Genomic DNA, 15,084 nt, shown 5'->3' on the forward strand with positions numbered 1-15,084 from the left:
CCAACAAGTAACGAGTAAGTTATCGAAAAAAAAAACAAGTAACGAGTAAGTTGCACAATTAAAGTGAAGAGTACCTAATTTAGGGTTTCTTTTTCCCTTTTGAAAAAGGACATATAGATTATATACCATTAAACCCAGAGTACAAAGATTAGGGATAAAAAACCCTCAATTATATGGAAACAAATACCTATCAACATGATATAAATCCTTAACTACTCGTAAGAAGAGTATCCGGGCAGAAGAGCATTGCAGAATGAACTTAAGTAGGAGCTATCGTCAGGCAACGGAGACAGACTTAAGTGCCTCCCTTTTACACTGCGGCGTTGCAGGTTGAAAGCTGAGCCTAAAATATGTTGTACGGCACTGTTTGCTTACTTATCAGTCATGTTACCGTATTTTTCTCTCGTAACAAATCAGCGAAGCGAACAGGGCCGACGCAAACGATGACCATTTCAGATATAAGAAATCGAAGTTGTCATGTTGATCCGCATAAGGCCCACTAGCTGATCCGCGCCAATGACCTCGCCGGCCTCGAGCATCGTCACGGCAGTACGGCCACAACCCTGGCGGCCGACGCCGACGACGTACCACCACAGCACGCACAGGCGCACAGCCGGATGCCTACCTGGTAACCAAGGAAAACGACACCTGGTGGAAACTCTCGGCGGCCACCGTGGCAGCAAGAATCCCGCCCACCACTCTGGAGCAGAAGCGGCAGCAAATTACCACAGCGGATCTGCTTCAAATCAAAATATATATTCTAAGGGATCCAAGCCCATTAAGGCCCTGTAGTTTTTTTCAAAAAAATATTTTTCTCTGGGGATAATACAATTCCTACCAAACAGAAACTGATTCTCTACCAAAAACAACGTTTTGTCAGATTTGTGACATGAAAAGTTGATTGACTGCAACATTATTACTAGCCTATGTGATCCGTGTTCTATTACTACCTATGTTCTGTTTTATAAGGCCCTAGCAAATATGCACTTGCGTGCCGCATGTATTTATTGTTTCGATTAATAATATATTGTCCAAATTATATATGAATATGAAATTATGAACTAATTATCTCTTGCTTAGATTGACGCCATCAACATCGATGTGTGACAATAGAACCATATATTAAGTATAGGATACGTACATAGATAGACAAATAAATAATCTACGACCTGCTAGGTTAGCTCATTTACATCACTCATGTGTGCCACAGGAAACTCATTGCAGGCAGTACAATTTGACATTGTCTAGCGCCTTGTACTTAAGCAGATCGAGCCTAGTCTACATGGCGGCCTTGGGCCTGGACTCGAAACTCAATCGTGCACCCGAGCTTCCAGACGTACCATGGCCGTTGTGATTTTCAAATTCAACCCACAACATAACAAATCGTCGGAAACAACCGATTGTGTATGAATCGTGGCACTAAGGCTCGAATGCGGTTGATTATACGTGGTTTCCAATGTAGGCGTGTTTTTTTACTATAAAAGTCACATTATTCAATACACTGCCACAAGGATAATTAACCTTCTGTACCCGACAGCGCTGATGGCTGTGAACACAAACATATCTTTTTTTTCTCGAATACGCAAAAGATTTACATATCATTGCGTTTAAGACGAAGAGTTTAATCATACAGATAATGCGCTTCTATCGAGTGCCGAAGGAGGTTGACCTAAAACAGCCATAGCTAGACCATCCTAGCAAAAAAAAGACCTTAAATTTCGATATTACATAAACATATCTCCAATTAATTGCAAAGGTAAACACATTATTCGAACCCGCTTTCAAAATCACATACGCACACATGCATGTACCGATCGATCTGCATGCGTTTTACAATTACAAACGACAGCCATAAACTGGGAATCAGAAGACAGGCAACTTGACCAGTTGACCCGGTCGGTGCACTTGGTAGGCATGGCGAGCGGGCAGTCGATGAGGTCCTTGGCGTCCCGGTCCACGCACTGGTACACCTGGAACAGCTGCGCCTCGCCGTCCGCGTCGCGGTTGCACTCCAGGTTGGGCACGAACCCGGTGCCCTGCGCGATGGCGTCCCTGACGCTGCTCACCGGGTACGTCTCGGTGTCCGAAGGCACGATCCCGGCGTCCGCGAGGATCGCCGCCCGGTCGTGCCTGGCCTTGAACGCCAGCGCGCGCGCGAAGTAGTCTTGCGGCTCCAGGTTGGAGCAGGTGCCGTGCTTCTTCCACTCGTAGCTCCAGAACTCGAAGCTGCGTCGGTTCTTGCATGACAGCGTCGGCCAGCTCCGGTCCAGCGACGCCACCAGGTCCCGGATCTCCCACGGGCTCAGCTCGTTGCCGTCGTAGTAGTACTCCGGCCAGCACTTGCCCCGCCGCCCCACCATGGAGAGGAAGGCATCGCCGCCGAGCATCGCGCGAGCGAGGCCCTGGCGGCCACGGCGTAGTTTGGCCACAGCCCGTGGATGCCGAACGCCGCCGCCGGCTTCGTGTCATCCGGGAAGCAGCAGCCCTGCCGCGTGTCGCAGAACGAGCCCGGCCACTGCATGCATCAACAAGGAACACACGTTAGATTCATTAGATTCGTCGTTGATCGCTAGATTAAATTCATCAGAGGCGGTCAGGCGGCCGATCGATCTCCGGTCACGACATGCATCACCTGTTGAACAAGGTAGAAGAAATCAAACTTCTCCGCGGTGGAGGAGACGGCGAGGAGAGAGAACAACACAAGAAGGCGATCACAAGCTTGGCATATGTGACGGACGAGGACTCATGAATCAATCCAAATCTTTTCTTTACGCATCGCGCTAGGAGTCTTACATCTTACATGTAAGATTACGGATGACGGAAGACTCATATAGCATAACGTCTAGATCGAACGGTTATTATAGAGGGAGAGCTCAATCAAAAAGATTCGCTCTTTTACAGTGTGATGTGATGATACACACCCATGACGCATGTAAAGATTCAAACTTCAAGATCTTTGACCGATAATTTGAATAACAATTTTAAATTATTACAACACAAACTTGATATAGTTAGATTTGTAATTAAATCAACTATCCAATTATCATAAGTTTATAAGTATAAATAATAAAAATAAAAAATAAATAGATGGTAAAAGTGTAATTTGAGAGAACGTGTCATGTTAAGTTGTGCCATTTACAAGAGAATGGAGTGAGTAAACCTTATCATGGGGCTTATTAATGTGAATACTAGTTTAAATCAAAGATGACAGTAAGGAGTGACCAAAGAAAAGATTGGTGTTCATTTTTTAACTTTATGATTTTATTATTGTTTTTGAATCTAAAGCCCCTATTCATCCATGTTCTAGACACTGTTAACTCGAAGGTTGAATAAATGAATTAAAGAAAAGAAAAAATAAAACACGATACTAACCCCTACCTTATACTAACTCCTGCTCACTACTGGAAACAGCCGATTTGCCTAGTGCCAGGGGCACTCGGCAAAGATCAGTTTACACTCGGCAAAGGCTTTGCCGAGTGCCACACTCGGCAAAGCGCACTCGACAAAAAAATTGTCGGCAAAGGGCGATTTGCCGAGTGTCATTTATCGGGCACTCGACAAAGATTTTACCGAGTGTCGGTTTGACACTCGGCAAAGAAAAGTCGCCGTGACGGCGACGGAGGCAGTAACGACAGGTTTGCCGAGTGCCATGCGCTTGGCACTCGGCAAACTCGCCCACTTTGCCGAGTGCCGTGAGCTTGGCACTCGGCAAACTGTCCCGCTTTGCCGAGTGTCATGGCCATGACACTCGGCAAACCCTGTTCCCAGGTGCCCAGTTTTGGTCACTTTGCCGAGTGTCTTGGTCATGACACTCGACAAAGTGACCAAAAACAGTCTTTTATTGTTTTTTTACATTCCATCTAAACAAACATCATACATATATCACATATATCTCAAACATCCCATATATATCACAAACATCCCACATATATCACAAACATCCCATATATATCACAAACACCACATATATCAAAATATATATCACATATCTCACAAGCCCATCACAAGTCCAACCACAAGTGCATCACAGTTGTCCAAAATAAACCACAAGTGCATAAGAACCAACCATAAGTAAATCATGGCGACTGTCCGGGTGGAGTCAGCCCAACATACGATCCCGGCGACCTAGCGGGAGGATGAGGCACGCTATTCGATGACGTCGATTGATTCTGCACAAAGGAGAAGAGATTGCATGTGTGAGAGACAAGATAAATATATACCATCAATGTTGCATGAGTAGTTGCATGTGTGAGACAAGATAAATATATACCATCAATGTTGCACTAGGTTCCAAGTAGTGTTGTGGTTTGACCCTAAGCATGAACATACAAAGTAAAATATTCATACTCACAGGAGTAGTTGCATGAGGAGGTGGAGGTGGAGCGAATAGCGTAGGCGGTGGAGCTACACCTGTAGCGGCGCCAAGACTTTGCATGTACTGAAGAATCTCCGCCATCCTCCGTTGCTCGGCCTCCCGCTCGACCGCCATAGCCTCCATCCTTTGCCGATCGGCCTGCATCGTCGCCTACATCTCCTCCTGTATCCTCATTTCTTCTTGCAGCTGGGCCTACAATATTTCACCCCAATGTTACAATAAGGCAAAACTAAGGTATGTAAAAATCAATGAACGATGAATAAAACAGGAATAACCTGGAGTGCGTCGACCCGGTGCTGTGCAGTGTCCGGCCGTGGGCGTATGGCCGGGCTTGCACTCGTGCTCCTTGCTCGGATCTGGGAGAGAGTGGGAGTAGCAGCCGTGTCAATTGCGCCATCGCCAAGCCAGTACCGCCCATGCTTCTTGCCTCCTCCCACCCTCATGATGACTTCTCCATCAAGGTCCTCGGTGCTCGGATCGTACTCTGGCCCATGGACCATCCTTGCCATCTCAGTGTATTGACTGAGGCGGCTGTGGACGGTGGTGTTGCTGTACGCCTCGGGCGGGTCCTCCGGGTTATAGTCGACGTCGGACATCGCCTTGCCCTTGTGGGCCAAAGACCATGCCTTGAAGTTGGAGCAAGTCCGGCTACCATGTGACGACGACTGCGAGAAAAACAGTAAGATGGTTAGAAATCATGCAGAATTGAGCGTTAGAATAAATAAATGAATTCACGTATCCATGTTTGTGCGTATCCGCTGAGGCTGCGGCTGCCTTAATGGTGTGGTACACCTGGCATCATCAAACATCGCTCCCGGCAAACGTTGTGCGTCTCCAGACACTCGGGGGCGCACCACTTGTCCACCATCATCTCCCAGCACTGGGGATGCGCGGCGCACCAGCACGAAATCACCTACATGTCATCAAGTATGACATATAAGAAGATCAAATTAAGCCTACCTAAGCTCAGAAGAAATCAGTATTAATGTTTGACTATATTTACCTCCAGGTACTGTTCCTTGGTCAGCGTTATCTTTCTTGCGTCAGCTTTGGTGACCTTCGTTCCAAGGAACACCGCGTTGTATGTTATGACGGCCTAGATGCGTGCCTCGTAATGCAGGTCCTTCATGACTTTTTTACATCCTTTTGTAGCCACCAAAGCCGCCCTGTCCTAAATTCCGCCTGGCATCTGAAGAAATCCTGCATATAGACGCGATGTATCCATTCAATATTTCAAGAATGTCCAATGAATGCGATGTATTGAGCAATGTAGTGAGAGAAAGTCTTACCCACAGCTCGGCCTTCACCCGCTCCGCCTTGTTAGGGAATTGCCTGCCAACAAGGTCTCTAGCATTGTCGGCGACGGCGTAGTGGTCAAACGTGTAGGCCGACTCCGTCTTCCCGGCGAACTCAACCAGGCCAGGAAAGTGTTCCTTGCACAAAAGACCCAGGATGCCATTGACACTGCGTGTGTGACAACCTGCAGACTCTACAATCGTCCAACTCCTACCCAAGTGATTAAGAAACATTATTAGTTTCTATTGTGATTTCCAACATATCATATGAAGTAGTGATAACATCTTAAGTTACTTACTTTTCCCCATCACGTCGAATCAGCGAGCGTCTGTGAGGAGATATCGGTCGATGAGGGAGGCTCATGGGACCTCGCAAGTAGACACTCGATGAACCAGAGGAAGCGGAACCCACTGCGGCCGCCTCCTCCTCATCGTCCTCATGCGCCACCTCGTCGTCCGTCTGTCAAACCTCCTCCTCCTCGTCCCCGGGCGTCACCTGCTCGCCCTCCTCACATGGCATGGCGGTAGGCGACGGCTCCCTCCTGCGGCTCCTCCTCCTCCTCCTCCTCCTCCTCCTCCTCCTCCTCTCCAACCGGTCCTCATCTTCAGCGGGCGCTGCAGGGTGTGTTCTTTGGTAAATCGAGTTCACCCTCCTCTGACGGTCGCCCACCATCTTTGTTCAATCACCTATAATTAAAAAGAATAAACAATGTTGTATTAGAAATAACATAATTACATTCTTACAAAATAAACAAAACATAATTACAAAATAACATAGTATTACATGTATTAGAAATAATCTTTATGATTGGGATTAGCTGGATCATAAGTCTCATCATCACTATCAACCATGTCGAAATAATCAACACTATCCGAAGGAGCAATGTTGTCATCATTGTCATTGTCTAAACATAATCGCTCAAGAATTTGTAAGTCCTTCACATTTTGCACCTCATCTCCAGCGTCCTCGTCATCAACCTTTTCATTGTCTACTTCCATTCTGATCACTTTGGTTAAGTCTATCTCAAACCTCCCTTCTAGCCCCTCTTCTTGAAAGAACTCTCCGTCATATGTGTTTGGGTTGAAGTTATAATTTTCATCGTCTGGGACAGGTAGTTTACCGTGTGGCGATACCTTGTGCACAATATCCCAACCCTTAAGATGCTCTTTGGTTTGGCACGCATATGAGAGATAATAAACCTGCGTGGCCTGTTGGGCCACAATATAGACATCGTCTCCTGCTAAGATGGAATCCTGTTGAATTTCGACTACCCCAAGACGGTCCCAAGTTCGTCTCGTTACTTCAGGATCAAACCAATGGCATTTGAATATGACAGGATTAAGAGGTTTACAACCATGAAAGTTGAGTTCGTATATTTCTTCAATTATTCCATAATACTCGACCCCATCTTGGCCGGGCGTAAAAACTATGATACTTGTGGTTCTTTGACTGGGCCGACTCTGCTCGTACCTTGCTGTGTGAAAGCGATATCCATTCACGTCATAACTGATAAATGACCTGACCCTATAGGAAAAGCCATCGGCAACCTGTACGTCTTAACTCGGCACTCATGGATGCATCGGTTTGGCCCTGCAAGCTCGAGCAGGATAGATCGTTATATTATTCGCATGTACGAGCAGCTTGGAATGTCAAACTAAGTACGAGCTAAATTGGACGGTACCTTCTTTTTGAACCAAGAAATGAAATCGGGTCTCCCATTTCCTGCACCCTGTCTAAGAAGGGTATCAGATTCCTGCGGGGTAGGATCCCTTGATCGATGCCAGAATTGATGAAGATATTCCCTGTGCCAAGGAGAAACAAGGGGGTTGGATGCAGAATAGTGACGACGTATTGAACAAGCTCGTTGAGAACTTACCCCACGTACGGCTCCACTTCGTCAAGGTTGGTCAACACATATAGCATGACACTGCGCCACTCTTCAGGTTTTAAGTTCTTGGTGGTTAATGCACTTGCGCTTCCGAGTTGCCCTCGGAAAAGGCTGATGTTCGATTCATTTTCGCCAGCATTGTAACGAGGGAGTGGATTATGCACGCTAGGAAGGTTCTCAGCGTAGTATGTTGTTGTGAAGTTTGACACCTCCTCCAGAATGAATGCCTCTGCAATGGAAGCCTCAATTTTGCCTTTATTTCTACATTTTTTCGAAGAACCTTTATACATCTCTCGATTGGATAGCATCAACGGGCCTGCACGGGCCCCCCATTCATGCCTCATACGGGAGGTGCAAAATCAAATGCTGCATCAGATTGAAGAAGCCGGGTGGAAAGATCTTCTCCAACTTACAGAGCAACACAGGTGCCACTTTTTCCAAGTCATCAATCACAGTCCGAGATAACTCCTTGGCACAAAGCTAGCGGAAGAAATAGCTCAACTCTGCCAGCACTAGCCAGACATGCTCAGGGACATAGCCTCGAACCATAGCTAGAAGAAGCCGCTCAATCCATATGTGGTAGTCATGACTCTTCATCCCTAAGGCTCGCAGAGTAGATAAGTTCACTTCCCTCCTCAGATTCGCTGCATACCCATCAGGGAACATTAACGTCTAGATCCATTACATCCCTCCTTTGTTTCCTAGTCAAGATGAATTCGGCCTTAGGCCTTCTCCATGTCTTGCCGCCTCTAGGAGGCTACATCTCTTGCTTTGGTCTATCGCATAACGTTGCCAGGTCCACTCTAGCCTTAATGTTGTCCTTGGACTTATCAGGAATGTCCATGATTGTTGCCCAAAGTGTCTCGACGACATTCTTTTCAGTGTGCATTACATCAATGTTATGTGGTAGAAGAAGATCATCAAAATAGGAGAGCCTCATCAAGCCCGACTTATGAGTCCACATATGTTGCTCACCATATCCCACAAAACCACCTTCTACTTGATTGACCACGAGAGCATCTATCTGAGCATGAACCTCGGCACCAGTCATCATCTGTAGTGCAGGGTCTGTCACTATGACACCTTTCGTGAAGTTCTTGATGTCTTGTCTGAATGCATAATCAAGAGGGAGGAATTGTCAATGTTTATCGAACGACAAATACTTGCCACCCTTCTGCAACCAAATGAACCTCAGACCTTTCTTGCATACTGGGCATGGGAACTTCCCGTGAACACACGATGCGCAGAATATCCCATACGCTAGGAAGTCATGCAGGGAGTAGTGGTACCAAACATACATTTTGAAGTTTGTCTTTGTAGCTCGGTCATATGTCCATACCCCTTCCTCCCAAGCACGGACCAATTCATCAAACACAGGCTCCATGAACACACCCATATTATTCCCCGGGTGTCCAGGAATTATCAATGACAAGAATACGCTCTATCGTTGAAAGCATACGTCGGGGGAGATTGAGGGGGATAACGAATACGGGCCAACATGTGTATGGGTCAGCCATCATTCCATAAGGATTGAACCCATCTGTTGCCAGCGCAACACGTACATTACGAGCATCTTTAGCTTTGTCATGATGAATGTCATCAAAGCGGGTCCATGCTTCACCATCGGATGGATGTACTAGCTTGTCAGCATTGTATCATTTGCCCTTTTTGTGCCATGTCATCTGTTTCATGGATTCCTCGGTCATGTATAGCCGTTGGATCCTTGGTAGGAATGGAAGGTACCGTAGGATTTTCACGGGGACAGAAAGCTACCTCTTTTGGCCATCACCAGAGTCTACCTCTAGGAACCTAGAGGATTCACACTTTGGACAGTAATTTGCATCCGCGTGTTCTTTCCTAAATAGGATGCACCCCTTCGGACAAGCATGTATCTACTCATACGGCATCTTAAGTGCACTAAGGAGTTTCTGTGACTCGTACATGCTCTTTGGCAGAATGTGACCCTCCGGAAGCAGGCTGCCAATAACAACCAACATACCATCGAAGGCGTCTCAACTCAGGCTAAACTGGGACTTGAATGCCATTACGCGTCCAATGGCATCCAGTTGAGAAACCGTTGTCTGACCGTGAAGGGGTTTCTATTCTGAAGACATCATGTCATAGAACACCTTTGCGGTTGCCTCCATCTCCTCCTCTGTACGTCGTTCAACGAACTATGCTTCAAGAAAGTCATTTAACATGTCTCCTACCCCGGCATCAGCATCATAATCCTCGACACGTGGTCTCACCACCTCCTCTCTCATACGATGGGCTTCACCATGGTGGACCCACCGGGTATAGTCAGGCGTAAATCCATTCTTCAAAAGATGTTTACCCATGTTCTCCTTGTTTTGTCTTTTCCTATCAGCACATTTCTGTAGGGACACAAAACTTGACTCACTCCTTTAGCAGCCTCGCCAAATGCTAGGTCCAAGAAAGCATCGGTCTTGTCCACCCATTCATCGGTGAATTGACCCTGACTTGAGCGGCCCATGTACATCCACTCACGGTCATCCATCCTCTAACATATATATCAGCGAGTAATATAACCATCAATTGTATCTATATAGTGTTCCTACTATCTAATAGGTGAGGATAGGTCCTAATCCCACCCGATGATGCATATATGAGGTTAGTTTCCATGCTCTACTCCTATTCGAGATAGAATTTTGGCAGCACCTACCTGCTGTTCTACAGATACACGTCCTGGTAGGGAGAGTATGTATCTGGAGAACAACAGGGAGATGATGTCGAAACTCTATCTCGGATCGGAGCAGACCATGGAAACTAACCCATCTACGCATTCGCGGGCTGTCTAAAAACGTGGACAATTTAAAACAGATACGGTTATATATATGCAAAGATCTACATACTTCCAACCGTATCTCTTTCAAATGGGAGACGCCTAACTGGGTTATGTGATCTACAACCATGATACGGAAAGAGAGGTTATACCTTGGGTGGCGGTGGAGTCAGGCTAGCGGGGCCGTGGCGGGTCGGTGCAGTGGCGAGACGACGCGGTGTAGGCAGACCCATAGCGACGAGGAAGACGATCAGGGTACTCTGGCTCGGCTCGTACGGGCTCTTCTTTGCAAAAAAAGAAACATAATACTGTCAATTTGAAAATTTTGGCAGCACCTCCTCTACACGGTGAGGTTTCCAAAACCTGCAAGAAACAACAGCACGATGGTCGACAACCACATATCAAGGGAACAAACAACGGTACGATGGCTGACTACTACTACACCACCGCCACGACCACCACACCACCACCACCACACCACCATCGAAACCGCACCACCACCGCCACCGCCACACCACCGCCACCACCACCGCCACCGCCACCGCCACCGCCACTGCCACACCACAACCACAACCACCACCACAACCACACCACCACCGCCACCGCCCCCACCACCACAAACACAAACACAACCACAGCCACAGCCACAGCCATAGCCACAATAGGAAGGGAGAGGAAGGGAAGCGAGGGCATACATCGTGCGCCGACGGGGACAGGGTGCCGAGCTTTGGGTCGGGTGGGAACGGCAGGCGCAGGGGGCGGGGACGACGGCGGCAACAGCCACGGGGGCAGGCGATCGCCGGGCCGAGGGGCCGAGGCACCTCCTCCTTCTCCTTCTCCTCCTCCTCCTCCGGTGGCCTCCTTCTCCTCCTCCAGCGGCGCGCGGCGGCATGGGCTCGCGGGCGGGGTCATGGGGCAGTGGTAGCGTGGGACGAGGGCAGGCTCTGGCGGGGACGGCGGCGACGCGGGGCAAGGGCGGGCTCCGGCAGGGGCGGCGGCGGCGCGGGACGAGGGCGGGCTCCGGCGGGGTGTGTGCGTGTGTGAGTTGCCCTCAGGCGCGGGGGATTTCGATTAGGGCCTTTGCCGAGTACCCGCGATCCGGCACTCGGCAAAGGTTCTATTTAAAAAAAAGAAAAATACCCTTTGCCGAGTGTCACCAGGGTGACACTCGGCAAAGCCGGTCTTTGCCGAGTGTCATTTCTTGACACTCATCAAACTTTTTTATTTATTTTTTCTTCTTGCCCCTAAACTTTTTCTACTGTGCTCCTACAGTACCTTGAACTACATGTTCAAATTTGGCACATTTCTCGGTCTTTTTGATATATTTCTTTAATTTATTTCATTTAATTGAATTTTTTTGGATAAGTCAAATTTGAACTGCAAGTCATTCGAATAATGGAAAAAAATGAATGGAAAAATGATATTCATGTTATTGACTCTAATGTGAGGCCGTATCCAGGAACAGACCAGAAATTTTGAACATCTTGTTCACGAAACATGACCACAAACTTGCGGGCGAATTGTTTTTAAATTGTATAAAAAGCAAACGAAGTCCGAAAATCATGAAACTTGTCAAGATATCATGATATCATATGTGGAGGATGTGATAAAAATTTGAGAAGATTTTGTGCAAGTTGACACGTATAATGCATCTCCGAAGAAGAATCTCCAAAGAAGATTCATATAGTTGTGAAGGACCGGTCGTGAAAAACACGCTCTGGATGCTCTCTATACTCGACCGGACCCTGAAGTGGCTGGCGTCCGGTCATGGGCAGAGGCGCGTCTGGTGCATGACTGACTCGTGAGCGCGTGGGCGGCAACGGTCAAATTTGAATGGAGGCGACGTGGCGTGCTGTGGCTGGTCGGCAGGTGCGACCGGACGCACCTGACTGGACTCTAAGGTGAGTCCAGTCGCAGAGTCCGGTCAGCCCCAAGGAGAGTAACGGTTGGATTTTTTATGGGGGTCTATAAATAGACCTTGGCCGGCTTGGGGCTCACCCTCTTGGCACTTTGACATACTTGACATCCTTGTGAGCTTAAGCAAACACCTCCCACTCATCTTCATCATTGATTCATCATCATAGTGAGATTAAGAGTGATTCCGAGTGCATTTGCTTGAATGATTGCATCTAGTGGCACTTGGGGATCGTTGTGGCTGCGGATTTCTTGTTACTCTTGGTGGTTGCTGCCACCTAGATGGTTTGGAGCAGTGAAGGATCATCGGCACGAGTTGATGATTGTTCGTGGCCGTCTCCTGGTGATTGTGAGGGGTCTTATACCTTCTCCAGTGGAGCGCCGAAAGGTAACTCTAGTAAATTGCTTGTGTCATTGAGTTTCCTCACATGTGGCTGTGGGTAGATTCTTGCGGTGTCCAATTGTGTGGACAAGGTTCGTGCAACACCTCTTAGCTGCCGAACCACCAAGTGTTGGTCGACACAACGGGGACTAGCATGCCGGTAAGCACGTGAACCTCGGAAGAAAAATTGATTGTCTCTTGCCCATTGGTATTCTCCCGGTGATTGTATTGGCATTCATATTGTGATTGGTTTATTCCTCTCCATGGTGGTATAAGCTTTTCACTCACTTCTTTACTTACTTGCAAACTAGTTGTAACAAGCTCTTTAGTGTAATTAGTTTTGAGAGCTTTTTGCTTGCTAGTTTAAGTACACCTAGTGGAGCTCTTTAGTGTAGCAAATTTGAGAGCTCTTAGTGAGTAGCAACTTAGTCTCTTGTGTGCATAGTGATCATAACAACTAGAATTGTTGGATAGGTGGCTTGCAACCCTTGTAGAGCTAGAGCAAAATTGCATTACGCTGTTTGTCATACTAATCAATTGCTCTAGTGCTTTGTAGAGTTTTTAAATATGCTATTCACCCCCTTTAGCCATATTAGGACCTTTCAGCGGCGCAGCGGGAGGCGCAAAGTGTGGCTACCTCCGCGCGCTGCGCACGGCTGGCCCTGTAGTGCCCCAGCCGTGCGGCGTAACCCCACCGCAGGGTGGCCACTCGCCCACATTGCGCTCCACGCGCCTCCGCCCTACTCTGCCTCGCTACTCCTTCCACCAAATCCACTGCGCGGCGAGAGATCCGGTGGTCGTGGAGACTGCGTCGCCGATCTGGTCGATGGTGGTGCTAGTCGATGGTGGAGACGGCGCGGCTGCCTCCGGTGAACTCCACACGATGGCAAGCCTCCATTTCATAAGTAGCAAGTAGATGTTGCACTTGAAAGCGCATGATGGAAGCATCTATTTCGAGTGTTGCAGATGTTTTAGAGGTATGTTGCAAGTGTTTTATATGGATGTTGCAAAAACAGATCGGGATATTGCATATGTTGCAATGTTTGTACACGTATGATGCAAATGTCCGTTCTCAATGTTTCATTTGTTTTATCTAGATGTTGCATACATTTCATATATATGTTGCAAGTGTTTTATCTAGATGTTATGTATGTTTACAATGGTTTCGAGTGTCTTTTCAAGTGTTTTTGCAAATGTTTCAAACACATGTTTTAAGTTTTTCATCTGTCTTCGTACGTATGTTGCAAGTGTTGCATCTAGAAGTTTTGAAAGTAGATCGGGTGTTGCATCTCCCTCCTCTTCTACTGCCTCATCTCAATGTCTCCTCCTCGCCTTTTGCCGCCTTGCATCCTTCTCAGACCGCGGAGAGGGCCGGTGCGTGCAGGGGGATGGCTGCGCGGATGCGAGTGCACGCTCTCCCCTTCTCTGTTACGAGGGCAGGGCAGAGGGATACCACTTCGAGCAGCCTAAGATCGGACTTCCATTGGTGGGCCACGACATTCGTCCACGGTTGGTGGAATTGTTTAACAGTTGGCTGGTGGGGAGCTGCGTCCGAAAAATATCCTGGGCGTCGCAAGTCCGGACGCTACCATCACCCTTCCAAAAAAAAGTGTTAAGTGTGCACATGGCCAAAAGGTTCAAATTGGTCAAATGCCGGGCTTTGATAAATAATGGGAAGTACACTAGTTGCAAACTACCACAAAAGTTTGAAAAAAAACTACCACAAAAAGGGTCACAAACTCACAAACACGAACAGAGGATCCAATCCGTATCCGGTATCCCCTCTTAGGCCTTGTTTAGTTGGGTGAAATTTAGAAATTTGGTTATTGTAGCACTTTCATTTTTATTTAGCAATTAGTATTCAATCATGGACTAATTAGGCTCAAAACGTTCGTCTCGCGATTTTCAACCAAACTGTGCAATTAGTTTTTTTTCGTCTACATTTAATGCTCCATGCACGTATTGAAAGATTTGATGTGATGACTACTGTGACACTTTTTGAAAAAACTAAACAAGGCCTAAAGAAAGCGAAAGCTTGCGACGTACACGAAGCTGACAGGTGGGCCAATAGCTCTCAATAAAACCCCACAGGCTCCGCCATCTTTCCATTTTTCCCCCATAAAAAAAGCAGAAGGCGAATCCACGGAGGCCTCTGCTTCGGCTTCCATTCCGTTCCCTTGCCTTTTGCGGAAAGCCGGAAAGCGAAACGAACCCCCGCCCTCGTCGCCGGCCGGCCGCCATGGTGACGACTCGCAGCGGAGGGAGAGGTGGAGGGAAGCGCGGCCGCGGCGCGAAGCGCCCGGCGGCATCGTCCTCCCTGCTGCTCTCGCCGACCAAGCGCGGCAAGGTGAACTCGAGCTCCTCCTCCTCCTGACCTCCTCCACAAAGTGCAAAGCGGGAATACGGTATTGGTTGGATGGAGCTGA

The 15,084-nt window shown here is 47.7% G+C and overlaps 2 pseudogenes; one reads left to right on the plus strand and one right to left on the minus strand.

The window, feature by feature from the left end:
- Positions 1-1,625: 1,625 nt before the first annotated feature.
- LOC136503514 (ribonuclease 1-like) lies at positions 1,626-2,837 on the minus strand (annotated as a pseudogene).
- Positions 2,838-14,797: 11,960 nt separating this feature from the next.
- Positions 14,798-15,084, plus strand: part of LOC136503516 (uncharacterized) — a 60,143-nt pseudogene continuing 59,856 nt past the window's right edge.

This window comes from Miscanthus floridulus, chromosome 14 (genome assembly GCF_019320115.1).
Source record: "Miscanthus floridulus cultivar M001 chromosome 14, ASM1932011v1, whole genome shotgun sequence".
Classification (NCBI taxonomy): domain Eukaryota; kingdom Viridiplantae; phylum Streptophyta; class Magnoliopsida; order Poales; family Poaceae; genus Miscanthus; species Miscanthus floridulus.